Genomic DNA, 17866 nt, shown 5'->3' with positions numbered 1-17866 from the left:
GCATCGTTTGGCATTTACCGGAGTGATGTGTGGCTTATGAGCAGCCACTCGACCGTGAAATCAAAGTTTTCTCCCTCCCTCCTAACTGGTGTAGTACTAGCAGTGGATACTGATGCAGTTTGGAATTCCTGTGTGATGGTCTGGATAGGTGTCTGCCTATTATACATTACGACCCTCTTCAACTGTCGGCAATCTGTCAGTCAACAGACGAGGTTGGCCTGTACGCTTTTGTGCTGTACGTGTCCTTCCACGTTTCCACTTCACTATCACATCGGAATCTGTGGACCTAGTGGATGTTTAGAACTGTGGAAATCTCTCGTACAGACGCACGACAAAAGTGACACGCAATCACCTGACTACGTTCGAAGTCAGGGAGTTCCACGGAATGCCCCATTCTGGTCTCTCACGATGTCAAATGACTACTAAGGTCGATGATATGGAGTACCTGGCAGCAGGTGGCAGCACAATGCACCTAATATGAAAAACGTATGTGTTTGGGGGTGTCTGGACGCTTTTGATCACATAGTGTATATTTGCTTCTCCTTGTTGTTGTTTCAGACAGAAAGTAAAGTCTATACAACACCTAAATATAAGACTTCCAACATTGCAGAGATTTGGTGTTTGTATCACTGAATTGATGTTTTTGACACATCGGTACATGTTGCGCGAATACATAAGACAGGCGTCAACATCATCTACAAAATAATTTAGTTTACACGGTTTCTTAAAGTTGACATATAATTCGTTCTGACGAATAAACAAGAATACTCTCTCAAAATATCGGAATTGATCCAAAACTGGTGTACGCTTATAAGGCGTCTGTTGCTAAGGACACCGGCAGCTGTGACCGAGCGGTTCTAGGGGCTTCAGCCCGGAACTGCGCTGCTGCTACGGTCGCATGTTCCAATCCTGCCTCGGGCATGGATGTGTGTGATGTCCTTAGGTTAGTTAGGTTTAAGTAGTTCTACGTCTAGAGGGCTGATGACCTCCGATGTTAAGTCCCATAGTGCTTAGAACCATTTGAACCATTTTGTTGCTACGGAGATAGCAGTTCAGAAATGAGCGGCTGAAATTAAACGTTATGGCACTTCTCGTCGAAACAGTACAGGTGAAGTTCATCCCAAAAATGCGCTACAGATGAAAACATCGAAAGAATGCACACTGTGCTTCTAGACGACAAGTTGTAAAAGTAGTTTTTACGTACTTCATTCACTGCCCATAAGAGCTGGGTGAGCCATTTTAAAACTTACTTCTTTTCAGCGGAATTTCCTTGTTGCCTGGGAACAGGGAATAGGGATTTCCAACTGCGAATATTTAGGTGGGGATTTCGTGATAATCAAGGAAGTTTCTCTAAAATCATGATGGGAGAACTGGAATTGGAAGTATTTTAATTTATTTCTAGTGTAATGGACAACAGTCTTCTTAAAAAAAATTATCCACGTGTACGTGCCTATGTCTGTTGTGTTTGTACTTGCGTGTTACTGTACGATATGTTCGTGTGTCTGATGTTATAGACATATTAGACGAAGCAGTATTGTCGTGAAGAATTAAATATTAGAAAACTGTGCGACGATTTGAAAAGAATCCGATTTCTTACCATGTGTGACACGTAAGTCACCTCCTCACGCCAATAAGATGCAAGCCGGCCGCGGTGTCCGAGCGGTTCTAGGCGCTTCAGTCCGGAACCACGGTCGCAGGTTCTTCGAATCCTGCCTCGGGCATAGGTGTGTGTGCTGTCCTTAGGTTAGTTAGGTTTACGTAGTTCTAAGTCTAGGGGAGAGATGACCTCAGATGTTAAGTCCCATAGTGCTTAGAGCCATTTGAACCATTTGAACAAGATGCACCAGTCAAAGTACTGGATAGACGCCGGAGGCTCAGCAATAACAAAAAGTGAAGTACCTTTCGGACGGCCGCTGTGGCCGTGCGGTTCTAGGCGCTTCAGTCTAGAACCGCGTGACCGCTACGCTCGCAGGTTCGAATCCTGCCACGGGCATGGATGTGTGTGATGTCCCTTAGGTTAGTTAGGTTTAAGTAGTTCTAAGTTCTAGGGGACTGATGAGCACAGATGTTAAGTCCCTTAGTGCTCAAAGCCGTTTGAACCAAGTACATTTCATCTAATGGGGAAGATTAAGGCTAGTGTTTTTAGACATAAAAAGAAATTTCGTATCCCTAGATACCTTATAAAGGACGAAATAATAACTGGAGAATAGCGCGCCAGTCTTCTGGATCTTCTGTGTGGAGAAATACGTAAAATGAGACCGGACTGCAAAGGAAAAAGAACTGTATTTCATTGCTACAATATAACGTCTCTCTTAATAGGTAAAACCGAGCGATTTAAAATAAGAATTGTTGAAATTTCCACCTTAATTTCCGGATCTGGCACCCTTCTATTCCCACCTACTCCTGCATCTAAGAAATTTATGCCTGGAAAACGTTTTGAATTCATCATGAGTTTGTAGTTCAAAAATGACTCTGTGCAGTATGGGACTTAACTTCTGAGGTCATCAGTCCCCCAGTATTTAGAACTACCTAAACCTAACTAACCTAAGGACATCACACACATCCATGCCCGAGGCAGGATTCGCACCTGCGACTGTAGCGGCCGCGCGGTTCCTGACTCTAGCGCCTAGAACCGTTCCGCCACTCTGGCCGGCTACTTTGTAGTTGCCTCTATTGGTAATTTGCAAACTTTCCACACTCGAATTCAGTAATGGAACTGATTCATTCGATGTACGTTGGATGAGTTGCATTAACCTGGGAAAAAAATATGTGGAAAGTGCAGTACTGACCTACAAAACACAGTGCACGGGACAAAAACCTATTTTCGCCACGTACTTTCCATTGGGAACAAAATGCTTACAGTGACGTAACTGCAGACACGGACGTGCCTGTTGGTGTGCATCCTGCTTTTCCCAGGCAGAGGAAGGCGAGAGTCTGGCGTGGTAGCGGAGCAGTTAACGGGTAGCCGCGATCCCCTCATTAGCCAGCGGCTGCGCGGGCCACTTAGAGCGGGCGATACACGGCTGCACCACCGACAGCTCCTTCTGCGCGACGTCTTATTACGCCGTACGCACAACCATCATTTGGCGGTCGCCTTCCTGCAACCTGTGATCACTTCAGTTATGCCACACCTTAATTATTCGCATAATTGTCAAGAGCTCAACCAGGCGCTCCCGCATTCTGTTATGAATTTCAATAAGACTGTTGCATCTTTAGTGGAAGGGTAGGACGTAGTCTTCGCTGGTTAATGAAATGGCGGGAAAGGACAAAAGCAGGCAATAAGAAAGCGTCTTTCCTTGAGTGTCCAGCCTAGCAGTATTGCTTACAAGACCATTACATCGTACGAGCCAAAATTTTCATTAGTTACTGGCTTCTTACTTTCAAATTGCTTAATAAAGCTTCACGGTAATTGTCTATGGTAAGGTATGTTTACTCACGTAGTGGCCGGGAAGGACGATGACATGTTTTTATCAGCCACGCAAGATATTAGTAGTAGCAGACCCTCCTCTTCATTCTGACAAGGAGTTGTTCATTCAATATGACATGACATGGTCGCATATGTGGAGTACGCGATCTTAATTTTTAATATGAAATTTATCTTAATCGCACATTTAAAAAATGATGACCCGCTTCGATTGCTAAAGTAAACATCTTCAAGTCATTAAAAGATTGTCACAGTAAGTAATACCTCACACGTAGTGCAAGCACGAACTTAGTCATCACTCACTGATTTTAATGATCTGAAGGCAGTTCCTTGAACAAACGAATTCGGCCGTATTTTTATAAAAAATGGTTCAAATGGCTCTGAGCACTATGGGTCTTAACTGCTGAGGTCATCAGTCCCCTAGAACTTAGAACTGCTTACACCTAACTAACCTAAGGACATCACACACAGCCATGCGCGAGGCAGGATTCGAACGTGCGATCGTAGCGGTCGCGCGTAATTTCATAAATATTCGATCAAGCCAAATAAATTGTATATTTAATATATTCCAGATTACATAGATACTGTCCTCTCGATCTGGCTCGGAGACCTCTTGATCTTGCCGGAAGTCTGCATGTTCTCATGAGATAAACAGAAAACGTATATTAAGCACTGATAAGAAAAGGACAGAGTGCATTAGTATTCGTCGGACCATTGCGATTTACCACTGTTGTTATTATCATTCCATTTTCATAGATGCTGCTAATTAGTCGTCTGTATTTGTATCAGTATTCTTCTCGAGATTTCTTCCGCTTTATACTGTCGAAGTCATCTTGGACTAGACAGAAGAAAATGTTTGTAGTTATAACTTCCTCCTCTGAGCGATACTGTGTAAAATATCTTCAGTTACAGAACAGCCCAAAGCGCATGCAAAACTAGAGGAGATACATGCTTTGAATTACTCGCTCTTGTGTCGAATTCATTTAAACGTTGTAATTTACTGTACTTTAATTAATAAAAAACAAAATTACTGTTCTTTAACCTTTTCCTGTTTCTGTAGACAAAATTTGGAAAGGATCACGGAACTGTATACCATACCACCTGACGGACTCGCCTGATTGTCGTTATCATCGTATCAGAAATACAACATACAGAATCATCATGGGATTTTAAAGAGATTGTAGTCTGCATGTACGAGGGATAGCCATAAGTGCTAATTATCTCCTCCAAAAAATAATGTTACGTAATTAATTGCTCGTTTGCTGGTACATATCTGCTGTGCTGATGTATAATGAAATCCTTCTGGCCGGCCGTGGTGGTAAAGCGGATCTAGGCGCTTCAGTCCGGAACCGCGCGACTGCTACGGTCGCAGGTTCGAATCCTGCCTCGGGCATAGGTGTGTGTGATGTCATGAGGTTAGTTAGGTTTAAGTATCTCTAAGTTCTAGGGGACTGATGACCTCAGAAGTTAAGTCCCAAAGTGCTCAGAGCCATTTTAACCATTTTTTGTACCTGTAAACGAAACACTAATTACGCAACCTTGTTTTTACGAGGAGAAAATTAGCGTTTTATGACTATCCCGAGTATAATTTAATCTCTTTCTACGGAGAGCTTGTGTAATAGTGATGTGTATGTTCTTATATATATATTTTTTTTCAATTATCAGTTGTACCATTTGTATAGTATTGTGTTCACTACATGGAGCATACAAGAGAAACCTTTTTTAAAGAGTGCTCTTAACTTTTTCCTAGGGTAGGAATGTCACGTCCGGTGGTTTCGTATCTACACAGTTTCATTAGCCGCGTCACCGGTGCGCGGCGTGGCGCAACGGTAGCTTCGCATATTGTCCAAATATTTGACAAGGTAATGGCTGCCGTGGTGAGGCAGCAGACGCAGCGCTCTCTCCTCGCTCCTTTCCCTGCGCACCTTTTCCTCCGGCTGAGGCACGTCCGCGTGTGAGCGTTAGCTCCGCGCGGGCCACCGAACCTGTTATTAGTCCTCGGCTGCAGCACGTGTACGCTTGCTGGGACCACGCCTGCCCGACAGGGACTCCACGTGGCTCAACTTTTCTTACTGAGCTCTGCCGTGAGCAAAAGCTGTAGCCTGTCCTTCCACATACCGACATCCATCATCAAGAGGAGCTTCATCTGACAGGATACTGTAGCCCGTCACATCCCCAGCGAAAGAAGGACTGGAGACGTGTGCTTAACGCTCAGTCGACGAGGTGATTAGAAATGGAGGAGAGGTTCGGATTGGAGAAGCAAAAAGGCCGTGCTGTTTCATAGAAACCGTCCTTACTTTCGCCACAGACTTTAACTTGGATGACAAGACGTGGATTTGGAGCGCCGTCCTCTCGAACACGGATGCAGTGAATGCAGTGGCTTACCGCTACGCCACTTCACTCGATCCTAGCGAACTAGTTGACAGTGGGTGAGGGAAAAACCTCTGTATCATCAAGAGAACCAAAATAATGTGAAAAAAAAGTCACTCAAGTTTGCGGTCAGGTTGAACATTTTACCCAGACGCTAAACACAATGCCTTTGCTTGGGTTGTCAGCCAAGCTCAAGGGCAGCGAAACAGGAATGTATTGACTTTTGGCACAGCAAGACTGTAGCCGCAAATCTCCTCTAAGAACCGTCAGTGCACAATTAATTACTCATGACTCTCGAGACAAACTAATAGCTGAAAATCATGAGTTCTGATTCGAAACTAATAGCTGAAAATCATGAGTTCTGATTCGAAACTAATAGCTGAAAATCATGAGTTCTGATTCGAAACTAATAGCTGAAAATCATGAGTTCTGATTCGAAACTAATAGCTGAAAATCATGAGTTCTGATTCGAATCGGTAACAATGACTGGTTATAATTAAAGTGCAGCCACTCACATAGGTCCAGTGTGGCCTGTAATTGCCGGCCGGGATGGCCGTGCGGTTCTAGGCGCTACAGTCTGGAACCGCGTGACCGCTACGGTCGCAGGTTCGAATCCTGCCTCGGGCATGAATGTGTATGATGTCCTTAGGTCAGTTAGGTTTAAGTAGCTCTAAGTTCTAGGGGACTGATGACCTCAGAAGTTAAGTCCCATAGTGCTCAGAGCCATTTGAACCATGTTTTTGGCCTGTAATTATCGTATGACAACGAATTTTATCCACCAGGTGCAAATGTGGCGATGTGAATGCCAGATAGACGTACACAAATGTTTTCTTATGTGTCAGATTAGCAATGGGACATGGGCATAAAAGGTCAAATAAATGATTGGTTGGTTGGTTGATTTGGGGGAAGCGACCAAACAGAGAGGTCATCGGTCCCATTGGATTACGGAAGGATGGGGAAGGAAGTCGGCCGTGCCCTATCAAAGTAAACGTCCCGACATTTTCCTGAACCGATTAAGGGAAATCACGAGAAACCTAAATCAGGATGGCCAGCCGCCGGTTTGAACCGTCGTCCTCTCGAATACGAGTCCACTGTGCTAACCACACCGCTATCTCATTCGATCAAACAAACGAGAAAGGCATGATGTTGATAATATTTTAACAGCCGCTTTCAAAATTTTTTCGATATAAGCACCGGAGACGTCGACGAGGTGCTATACAGCGCCAGATTTGCATCTTGTGACCAAACCTGGTACTATTTTTCTTTTTTTCCAGCTCAAATTGGTTCTGCATTAGTGGATAAGCATATCTACCAAGATTCGTACAGTTACGGTGATGCCGTCCTACTTCATAAGGTAACGTGAGATGCGTTCCCTTCCTCCTATCATTTATAAAGGGTATTTTCCTTCCACTCTACCCTGATACAAGAAAAGTTATCGGATAGCGATCTGTACATATACAGATGGCGATACTGTCGCACACACAGGATATAAAAGGACAGTATATTGTTGGAGCTGTCATTGGTACTCTGATAATTCACGAAAAATTTCCGACGTGATCATGGCCGCACGACACGGAATGGCAGTTGAAGCTAGACGCATGGAACATTCTATTTCGTAAATCGTTGGGGATTTCCATATTCCGAGATCCACAGTGGCAAGAATGTAACGTGAATACCAAATTTCAGGCATTACCTCTCACCACAGTTAATACAGTGGCCGAAGGCCTTCGGGTAACGGTCAAGGAGAGTGACATTTATGAAACGTTGGCAGTGCTAATAAACGAGCAACTCTGCGTGAAATAACTGCAGAAAACAATATGGCGCGTACGACGAACGTATCCGTTAGGACAGCGCGGCGATATTTGGAGTTAATGGACTATGGCAGCAGGCGGTCAACACGAATGCTTTTGCTAAGAGCACGACATCGTCTGCAGCGCCTCTCCTGGGCTTGTAACCCTATCGGTTGCAACTGGAAAACTGTGACCTGATCAGATGAGTCCCAATTTCGTTTGGCAAGAGCAAATGGTAGGGTTTGAGTGTGGCGAATACCCCGAAGCCATGGACTCAAGTTGTGAACAAGGCGCCGTGCAAGCTGGTGGCGGCTCGGTAATGGTGTGGGCTGTGTTTACGTGGAATGGACTGGGTCATCTAGTCCGATTACTGCCTGTAAAAGGTTAAGTTCAGCTACATGGAGACCATTTGCAGCCATTCATGAACTTCATCTTCCCGAACAACGATGTCATGTCACCGGCTCACAGTTGTTCGCGATTCCTTTGAAGAACATTTTGGGCAGTTCGAGCCAATGACTTGGCCACACAGTTCGCCTGATATGAATCCCATCGAAAATTTATGGTACATAATTGTGAGGTCAGTTCGTGCAGAATATCCTGCACCGGCAACACTTCCGCAATTATGGACGGCTATAGAGGCAGCATGGCACAATAATTCTGTAGGGGGCTTCCAGCGACTTGCTGAGTCCATGCCACGTCGAGCTGCTGAGGAGGTCCGACACGAAATTAGGACGTATTCGTGACTTCTCTTACCTCAGTGTATAACGACCTGGTACCATCACCAAACATAACAAGACAACTGAGAACAGTCTTTTGTAAAAATACACACGAAACGGACGACGTATCTAAAATCAGTGCAGTCAGAGGTATTGTTTCGTCTAATATTGGACTATTTTTGTCATGAAGACGAAGAAAATAATGTATGTTGTGTCTCCTGTTTTAATTTCATTTCGTGTACTGTTCATTTAATAAACATTGGGACAAATCACTTTCATCTACAACGAATCTGAACAAATAATTCATTTTACTAACAAAGGTATCACATATTAACTTTTTCTACTACTATATTCGAAATTTTTATTTTAGTATAACATATACTCTGCAGCAATTGCTGCAATTCTCATTTTTAATTTCACTAGTTTATATCTGAAACCAATTCACACAGTATATCAATATAGCACAGAGAAAATATCCAGGGGAAGTTAAAACCAATTAATGTTCTTCAAAAAATATATTCTTGTGGCTAAAAATATACACTGATATATTCATTCCTCAATTTCTAAAAAATTCTTTGTTTAATGTAAATAATTTGAAATATGTGTTGATAAAGATGAAGCTTTGTATCGACATTTGTATGTCATTGTAGTTAACTGTATTTCAATACAATAAAAAGCTTCTACTTCAAAATACTTGGCGTAGTCGTTAAGGACAGATGTAGGGCAAAATTGCGAAAATTCGAATTCTTTTATTGCCTAATTTATTAGATTGATTCTTTGAGAATAACATTGCAAAATTTCATAAGTGAATTCTGGCTAGAAATATGTTTCGGAAAAGTCTATTTGGGCGTCTGCAACTACCACGACCCCTCTTTCGATGGTGTGATCCAAACTTTCTCTACGCTCGAAATGTTTTGCGCGTTAATTTTTCTTTCACACAGTCGAAACGAACTGCAGATGAGTCTAGAAGGGTGTGAGAAAGATTATCTTTGCTTGTTTCTTTATTTACGATGTGGGTTTTTTTAATAGTACGTGCTACAAACTAATTTCAGTTTTTAATTTTGCATATCATAACCTGTTCTGCTCGAAATGGGTCGTCCCTATTGAGGCATATTCAAAAAAGTGAGGAAATATCGAATTTCACGTGTAAACGGTACAGGTTATTTAAATAACAGTGTTATAGACGCTGCTCATAAGTGTGAAGAGCAACTTTCGACAAAGTCACTGACTTCATCTACGAAGAAAACGAGTGAACAAACTGATGATGCGGTATGCAGTACCAAAGACGAGTTTTGCAGTGGATTTAGGTTAGAAATATTTGTCCCTATGATTTATGCTTCGTGTGCACGTGGTAAATGTGGTTCATAGCGCCTTCGACTGTATGATGAAAGTAACAGAATTGGCATTGTAAGTAATATACATATCTTGGGAAAAGTTTGTACGTATGATGTTAGTTCAAGACTTCTGCTCTCCATGGGAAGATTTATGAGGTGCACAAAACTATGTTATGCCGTGAGATGCTTAGGTGTAGGCAGAGAATGCGCAAATTTGTTTTGTGGCTTGATGAACATGTCTGCACCAGTTACTAGATTCACTGATTACATCAGAATACTCCTCAGTGCTCTTGAAGGTGAGTACGACGAGCACATGAAAGTAGGTGTTGAGGAACTTGTAGATATTAACAATGAAGGGGAAGAAGGACACTGTTTAACGAAGACAGATCTATGTGTCTCTTGTGATGGAGTCTGGATGAAGAGAGGCCATACATCACTTCTCAGTGTATCGTCTGTTATTGGTGTGGGTACAGGGATAATCTGAGACTTACAAGTAATCAGCAAAGATTGCTCTCAGTGTGACAGAAGAAAGAACAATAATGGCAGTAAAGAAGAAAGGTGGCAGCAAGACCACAAGAAAGTATGCAGCAAGGATTACCAGGGTCAAATGGTGGGATGGACACAGGTGGGATCAAACTAATATGTCAAAGTTTAGTTGAACAATATGACGAAGGAGTAAGGGGAAGATATTATTCCAGAAAGACGAGGAAGAGAATGAAGGTTAAGGATGTGAACAGAATTAGTCGCTAGAGGTATAGCAATATTGTCAAAAATTGAAAAAACTTTAAATGTGAACTGCTGTAAACTGACTTACTTCTGAGCTATAATGTGCCTTTTCTCAGAAACTATAAAAGCTAACATTCTAAAATCTGGCATAGTTCTTAAGAATTACGTACTGAATTATTCTGAGCGGAACTTCACCGTTATCTTTTCTCTGAGAAAAGTTCTCCTTCAAAATTTGACAAAAATAGAGCAGCCTCGGGTAACACAAAACTGTAAAATTAATTCCAAAGCAGCTATGACCTTAAACAAAAGTCTGTTCCATACGTTTTATTAGCCTCTTATGCAAATGTAAACAGTGAAATTCCAGTTTTATTGCTTGATTAGTTTACGAGAAAAGGTAAATTATAGAAACAATGACAATTAAAAATTCAAATCCTTATAAAATGTATGTCGATGGGGATTTTCAAACAAGAATTGCGCAAACCATCAAGCCTTATGTTGTGCATAATAGTCTCAAGTTTTACTGTTTTAGCTGTAAGAATTTTGGAAGTATACAGGGTGAGTCACCTAACATTACCGCTGGATATATTTCGTAAACCACATCAAATACTGACGAATCGATTCCACAGACCGAACGTGAGGAGAGGGGCTAGTGTAATTGGTTAATACAAACCATAAAAAAATGCACGGAAGTATGTTTTTAACACAAACCTACGTTTTTTTAAATGGAACCCCGTTAGTTTTGTTAGCACATCTGAACATATAAACAAATACGTAATCAGTGCCGTTTGTTGCATTGTAAAATGTTAATTACATCCGGAGATATTGTAACCTAAAGTTGACGCTTGAGTACCACTCCTCCGCTGTTCGATCGTGTGTATCGGAGAGCACCGAATTACGTAGGGATCCAAAGGGAACGGTGATGGACCTTAGGTACAGAAGAGACTGGAACAGCACATTACGTCCACATGCTAACACCTTTTTATTGGTCTTTTTCACTGACGCACATGTACATTACCATGAGGGGTGAGGTACACGCACACACGTGGTTTCCGTTTTCAATTACGGAGTGGAATAGAGTGTGTCCCGACATGTCAGGCCAATAGATGTTCAATGTGGTGGCCATCATTTGCTGCACACAATTGCAATCTCTGGCGTAATGAATGTCGTACACGCCGCAGTACATCTGGTGTAATGTCGCCGCAGGCTGCCACAATACGTTGTTTCATATCCTCTGGGGTTGTAGGCACATCACGGTACACATTCTCCTTTAACGTACCCCACAGAAAGAAGTCCAGAGGTGTAAGATCAGGAGAACGGGCTGGCCAATATATGCGTCCTCCACGTCCTATGAAACGCCCGTCGAACATCCTGTCAAGGGTCAGCCTAGTGTTAATTGCGGAATGTGCAGGTGCACTATCATGCTGATACCACATACGTCGACACGTTTCCAGTGGGACATTTTCGAGCAACGTTGGCAGATCATTCTGTAGAAACGCGATGTATGTTGCTGCTGTTTGGGCCCCTGCAATGAAGTGAGGACCAATGAGGTGGTCGCCAATGATTCCGCACCATACATTTACAGTCCACGGTCGCTGTCGCTCTACCTGTCTGAGCCAGCGAGGATTGTCCACGGACCAGTAATGCATGTTCCGTAGATTCACAGCCCCGTGGTTTGTGAAACCCGCTTCATCGGTAAACAGGTAGAACTGCAACGCATTCTCTGTTAATGCCCATTGACAGAATTGCACTCGATGATTAAAGTCATCACCGTGTAATTGCTGATGTAGTGACACATGAAACGGGTGAAAGCGGTGACGATGCAGTATGCGCATGACACTACTTTGATTCTGTCCACCGGCTCTCGCAATGTCCCGTGTACTCACGTGTGGGTTCATGGCAACAGCAGCTAACACACCAACTGCACCCGCTTCTCCTGTGACGGGCCTGTTACGGACCCGTTTGCGTGCTACGACCATACCTGTTGCATACAGTTGACGGTAGATGTTTTGCAATGTGCGGCACGTTGGATGCTCTCTGTCCGGGTACCGTTCTGCATACACCCTGCAGGCTTCAGCTGCATTTCGTCGACACTCGCCATAGATGTGTATCATCTGCGCCTTTTCAGAGTTCGAATACACCATGGTCACAGTTCCTACAACACTACACCATCACAGACGTCTGGTAACACGGTGTACTACAGTTGGTATGCGTGCGGAGACGAATGCAGAATAACAATAGCAGCAAGCGCTACATGCGGACACTGCGACAGCTAGACCAAACCACAACAGTGCACTACAGCCACACTAGTAAACACGGTCGTCATCGTAAACATGTCCCTGCAGATGCTGCTCGCGGACCGTGGCCCGTGTTTGTTACAACACGCAACTGAACGTCGGAGGTTTCAAGCGTCAACTTTAGGTTACAATATCTCCGGATGTAATTAACATTTTACAATGCAACAAACGGCACTGATTACGTATTTGTTTATATGTTCAGATGTGCTAACAAAACTAACGTGGTTCTATTTAAAAAAAGTAGGTTTGTGTTAAAAAACATACTTCCGTGCATTTTTTTATGGTTTGTATTAAACAATTACACTAGCCCCTCTCCTCACGTTCGGTCTGTGGAATCGGTTCGTCAGTATTTGATGTGGTTTACGAAATATATCCAGCGGTAACGTTAGGTGACTCACCCTGTATATGTTTAAGTACAAGGATGTATTTTGCCCTACATCTGTCCTTACGACAGTAGAATGACATTCCAGATAACATCAGGATTAATGTTTCACAAGGTCTCCTCTAAATCCCTCAACGCAGAACTGGGACGGATCATTCTGGAAAGACACGATTAATTTTATCCTCGTTTTGTTTCCGATGTTATAACACCAGAAATGTTTGCAATATATATATTACAAACATTTCGCGTGTTAGAACATCAAAAACTAAAACAAAGAAATGATTTTTGTGTGCACATCGCACGCTCCCTGTAACCGCTGTGCCAGGTGGCAGGAACCGTTGCAGCCGGAACATTAATCATCGGGAGAATTCCCAAAACCCTCCTATTGAACCAGTAACAAAATAATTTTTATTAGTCATTTTCAATGAATTGTCCATCGTCATTTATGCTGTTGTTGTTGTGGTCTTTAGTCCTGAGACTGGTTTGATGCAGCTCTCCATGCTACTCTATCCTCTGCCAGGTGCTTCATCTCCCAGTACGTACTGCAGCCTACATCCTTCTGAATCTGCTTAGTGAATTCATCTCTGTCTTCCTCTACGATTTTTACCCTCCACGCTGCCCTCCAATACTAAACTGGTGATCCCTTAATGCCTCAGAACATGTCCTACCAACCGATCCCTCCTTCTAGTCAAGGTGTGCCACAAATTTCTCTTCTCTCCAATTCTATTCAATACCTCCTGATTAGTTACGTGATCTACCCATCTAATATTCAGCAATCTTCTGTAGCACCAGATTTCGAAAGCTTCCATTCTCTTCTTCTCCAAACTATTTATCATCCACGTTTCACTTCCATATATGGCCACACTCCATACAAATACTTTCAGAAACGACTTCCTGAAACTTAAATCTATACTCATGTTAACAAATTTCTCTTCTTCAGAAACACTTTCCTTGCCATTGCCAGTCTACATTTTATATCCTCTCTACTTCGACCATCATCAGTTATTTTTCTCCCCAAATAGCAAAACTCATTTGCTACTTTAAGCGTCTCATTTCCTAATCTAATTACCTCAGCATCACCTGATTTACTTCGACTACATTCCATTATCCTCGTTTTGCTTTTGTTGATGTTAATCTTATATCCTCCTTTCAAGATACTGTCCATTCCGTTCAACTGCTCTTCCAAGTCCTTTGCTGTCTCTGACAGAATTACAATGTCAACGGCGAACCTTAAAGTTTTTATTTCTTCTCCATGGATTTTAATACCTACTCCGAATTTTTCTTTTGTTTCCTTTACTGCTTGCTCAATATACAGATTGAATAACATCGGGGAGAGGCTACAACCCTGTCTCACTCCCTTCCCAACCACTGCTTCCCTTTCATGCCCCTCGACTCTTATAACTGCCACCTGGTTTCTGTACAAATTGTAAATAGCCTTTCGCTCCCTGTATTTTACCCTGCCACCTTCAGAATTTGAAAGAGAGTATCCCAGCCAACATTGTCAAAAGCTTTCTCTAAGTCTACAAATGCTGGAAACGTAGGTTTCCCTTTTCTTAATCTAGCTTCTAAGATAAGCCGTAGGGTCAGTATTGCCTCACGTGTTCCAACATTTCTACAGAATCCAAACTGATCTTTCTCGAGGTCAGCTTCTACCAGTCTTATCGTCATATATAGGATAACTGAAAAATATTAATTATACCAAAATGGTGAAACTAATGTCACTTTCTTCGCCCACAAAACCAAGACAAAAGTGTGCACCGAAATTAGATTTTTGACGATATCACAAAACGGTTGTGTATGCCAAAGGCGATTTCAATTCAGAGTGCCGGAATCAATTTCCGATTAGAATCGTGTGTACCATTCTCAAGTTATGTTTTCCACAATTTGAAAAAATACGTTTTCGAGAAAAACACGTTTAGAATTTTCGGTTACACGATCTGTAGTTAAGTTAAAATACCTCCAATCAGCGATCCCTGTATCATACAGCAATCCTTCCGATCCAAAAGGAGGCCCTCCTCCATTACCTTCGTGATCATGATCGTCCTTTGGCAGCTTTAGTCATCCACTGCTCTGCCCGCTCGATACGCTTTTCATCCGGGTGTTTGCATAATGTAACAGGGTGGTCCAAGCTCAAGCTCGAGCACGTTCATTATTTACATAATGACTGTTAGGCCGTTGTTAAAATCACATGCTGCCACACTGGCCGCAATGTTCACTATTTTTTTTTCCTACTGCTAATTGTTTGAATCGTTTTCGGAGGCACTTCCTGACAAATGGCCATGTAACTCGATAACATACTTTCTGGCGAGCAGTGCAATAAAATAAACATCCCAATGAACATTTTAAGCGAAAGAAAGAAAAATAATATTTTGAAATTGCCAAAGAGAGCTACACTATTAATTACTACTATGTTAAGCTTGCAGCAACTTCGTTACCTGGTCATACTGTTTGGCACAGTGTATTTCGTTGTTCTTTTTATCATGCAAATGTTCCTTTCTTGCATCATAATCATCATTTAAGACTGATTATGCCTTTTCAGAGTTCAGTCTGGAGCATAGTCCCCCTTATAAAATTCCTCCATGATCCGCTATTCAGTGCTAACATTGGTGCCTCTTCTGATGTTAAGTCGATTACTTCAAAATCATTGTTAACCGAATCCAGGTACCTTCTCCTTGGTCTACTCCGACTTGGTCTACTGCTGAACCCATGAGCCTCTTGGGTAACCTTGCTTCTCCCATGCGTGTAACATGACCCCACCATCTAAGCCTGTTCGCCCTGACTGCTACATCTATAGAGTTCATTCCCAGTTTTTCTTTGATTTCCTCATTGCGGACACCCTCCTGCCATTGTTCCCATCTACTAGTACCTGCAATCATCCTCGCTACTTTCATATCCGTAACCTCAACCTTATTGATAAGGTAACCTGAATCCACCCAGATTTCGCCCCCATACAACAAAGTTGGTCGAAAGATTGAATGATGAACAGATAACTTGGTACTGACTTCCTTCTTGCAGAGGAGAGTAGATCGTAGCTGAGTGCTCACTGCATTAGCTTTGCTACACCTCGCTTCCAGTTCTTTCACTATGTTCCCATCCTGTGAGAATATGCATCCTAAGTACTTGAAACCGTCCACCTGTTCTTTGTTCCTCCTATTTGGCACTCAATCCGTTTATATCTCTTTCCCACTGACATTACTTTCGTTTTGGAGATGCTAATGTTCATACCATAGTCCTCACATTTCTGATCTAGCTCTGAAATATTACTTTGCAAACTTTCAATCGAATCTGCCATCACAACTAACTCATCCGCATACGCGAGACTGCTTATTTTGTGTTCACATATCTTAATCTCACCCAGCCAGTCTATTGTATTCAACATATGATCCATAAATAATATGAACAACAGTGGAGACAGGTTGCAGCCTTGTCTTACCCCTGAAACTACTCTGAACCATGAACTCAATTTACCGTCTACTCTAACTGCTGCCTGACTATCTATGTAAAGACCTATAATTGCTTGCAAAAGTTTGCCTCCTATTCCATAATCTCGTAGAACAGACAATAACTTCCTCCTAGGAACCCGGTCATATGCCTTTTCTAGATCTATAAAGCATAGATACAATTCGCTGTTCCACTCGTAAAACTTCTCCATTATTTGCGCGTAAGCTAAAGGTCTGGTCCTGACAACCTCTAAGAGGCCTAAACCCACACTGCAGATGGACACAAAAAAAAATGTTATTCGTTCGCAACATTAATCTATTCAATATCATTTAGGATTTTGATTTCTCTTCTTTAATACAATGCCATGACACTGTCTTTGTTTATGTCTCTTACAGATTCAAATTTTATCCGTAAAAATTTACAGTGATCATTTATTGTGTGCTTTCGCTATTGGTATTTCAAACACGTCTGATATTTTCTTGTAGAATCATGCACACATATTTTAGAGTTGTTAAGTTCTCATTTAATGACGCTGTGCATATACGAAAGGCAGGACTCTTGTTCTTTAAAAATTCGTGTTGTTTTCAGACGATCTGACTGCTGAGACTCAGGAAGAGGATGAATCTTTGACATTTCGACGAGTAAGGAAGAGATACCGACGATTCTGAAATCGCTGAACTCAAAACAGGGAGGTAAGCAACAGCTTCACCTTTTGCCTCTTTCTCTCTCTTACTGCAAACATTAACGTCATAATCGTAAGTTTCTAATAGAATATGCGTTTATTAAAACATCCTGTCGCCACTGTGGGGGTGAATAATCTTTGGAGTAATCTTTAATTGCATGATGTAATTTGATGGATGTTGAAAGTTTTTATATTTTGAGCCATTATCGATGAATCAGGCTTTCATAGAGTATAGGAAGAATCGGTGCAGAGGAAATGGTCCTCTAAATGTATGCCTTGTGTGATATATCTTTTCATGGGACCGCGTTGTATATAATACTTGTCGTACAATACCTTCATAAAATCTTACGTCAAGTTATTCCACTTCTAATACGTTACTGAAAATTTTCAAGCACTCAGCACATTGCTTATTTCGTGTATGTTAAAATTTTTCTCAGAAGCTTTCATTTTGTCGTGACGCGGTGCCTGTCGTTACGTACATCGATTATATTCACGTAGATTTGTTTTGGCATTTGTTGTCTCCTTAAAGACTTCTCAAGAATTTACTCTTGGCTTTCTCGAGCTTCCAAGGATAACAAATAGTTCATTATGATTCCGCATAAATTGACTAGTGCGTGATAGTTCGTATCAGGGGCATATCGGAGAGGGTAATCAGCATGACAAAAGAATAATTTCACTCCTTTGAATAAGTATCGTGAAGACTGTTG

At 42.1% G+C, this 17866-nt stretch overlaps 1 protein-coding gene across 1 annotated transcript in view; it reads left to right on the top strand.

Moving 5' to 3' along the window:
* LOC126237916 (serine proteinase stubble) overlaps positions 1-17866 on the top strand; it is a 771897-nt gene that overhangs the window by 37187 nt on the left and 716844 nt on the right. Inside the window, exon 2 of the mRNA XM_049947754.1 lies at positions 17066-17169. The gene's annotated coding sequence lies outside the window, so the exon portion shown is untranslated. The remainder of the gene's footprint in view (positions 1-17065; positions 17170-17866) is intronic.

Source organism: Schistocerca nitens, chromosome 1 (assembly GCF_023898315.1).
Source record: "Schistocerca nitens isolate TAMUIC-IGC-003100 chromosome 1, iqSchNite1.1, whole genome shotgun sequence".
Taxonomy (NCBI): Eukaryota; Metazoa; Arthropoda; class Insecta; order Orthoptera; family Acrididae; genus Schistocerca; species Schistocerca nitens.
This window is presented reverse-complemented; position numbering and strand designations above follow the sequence as displayed.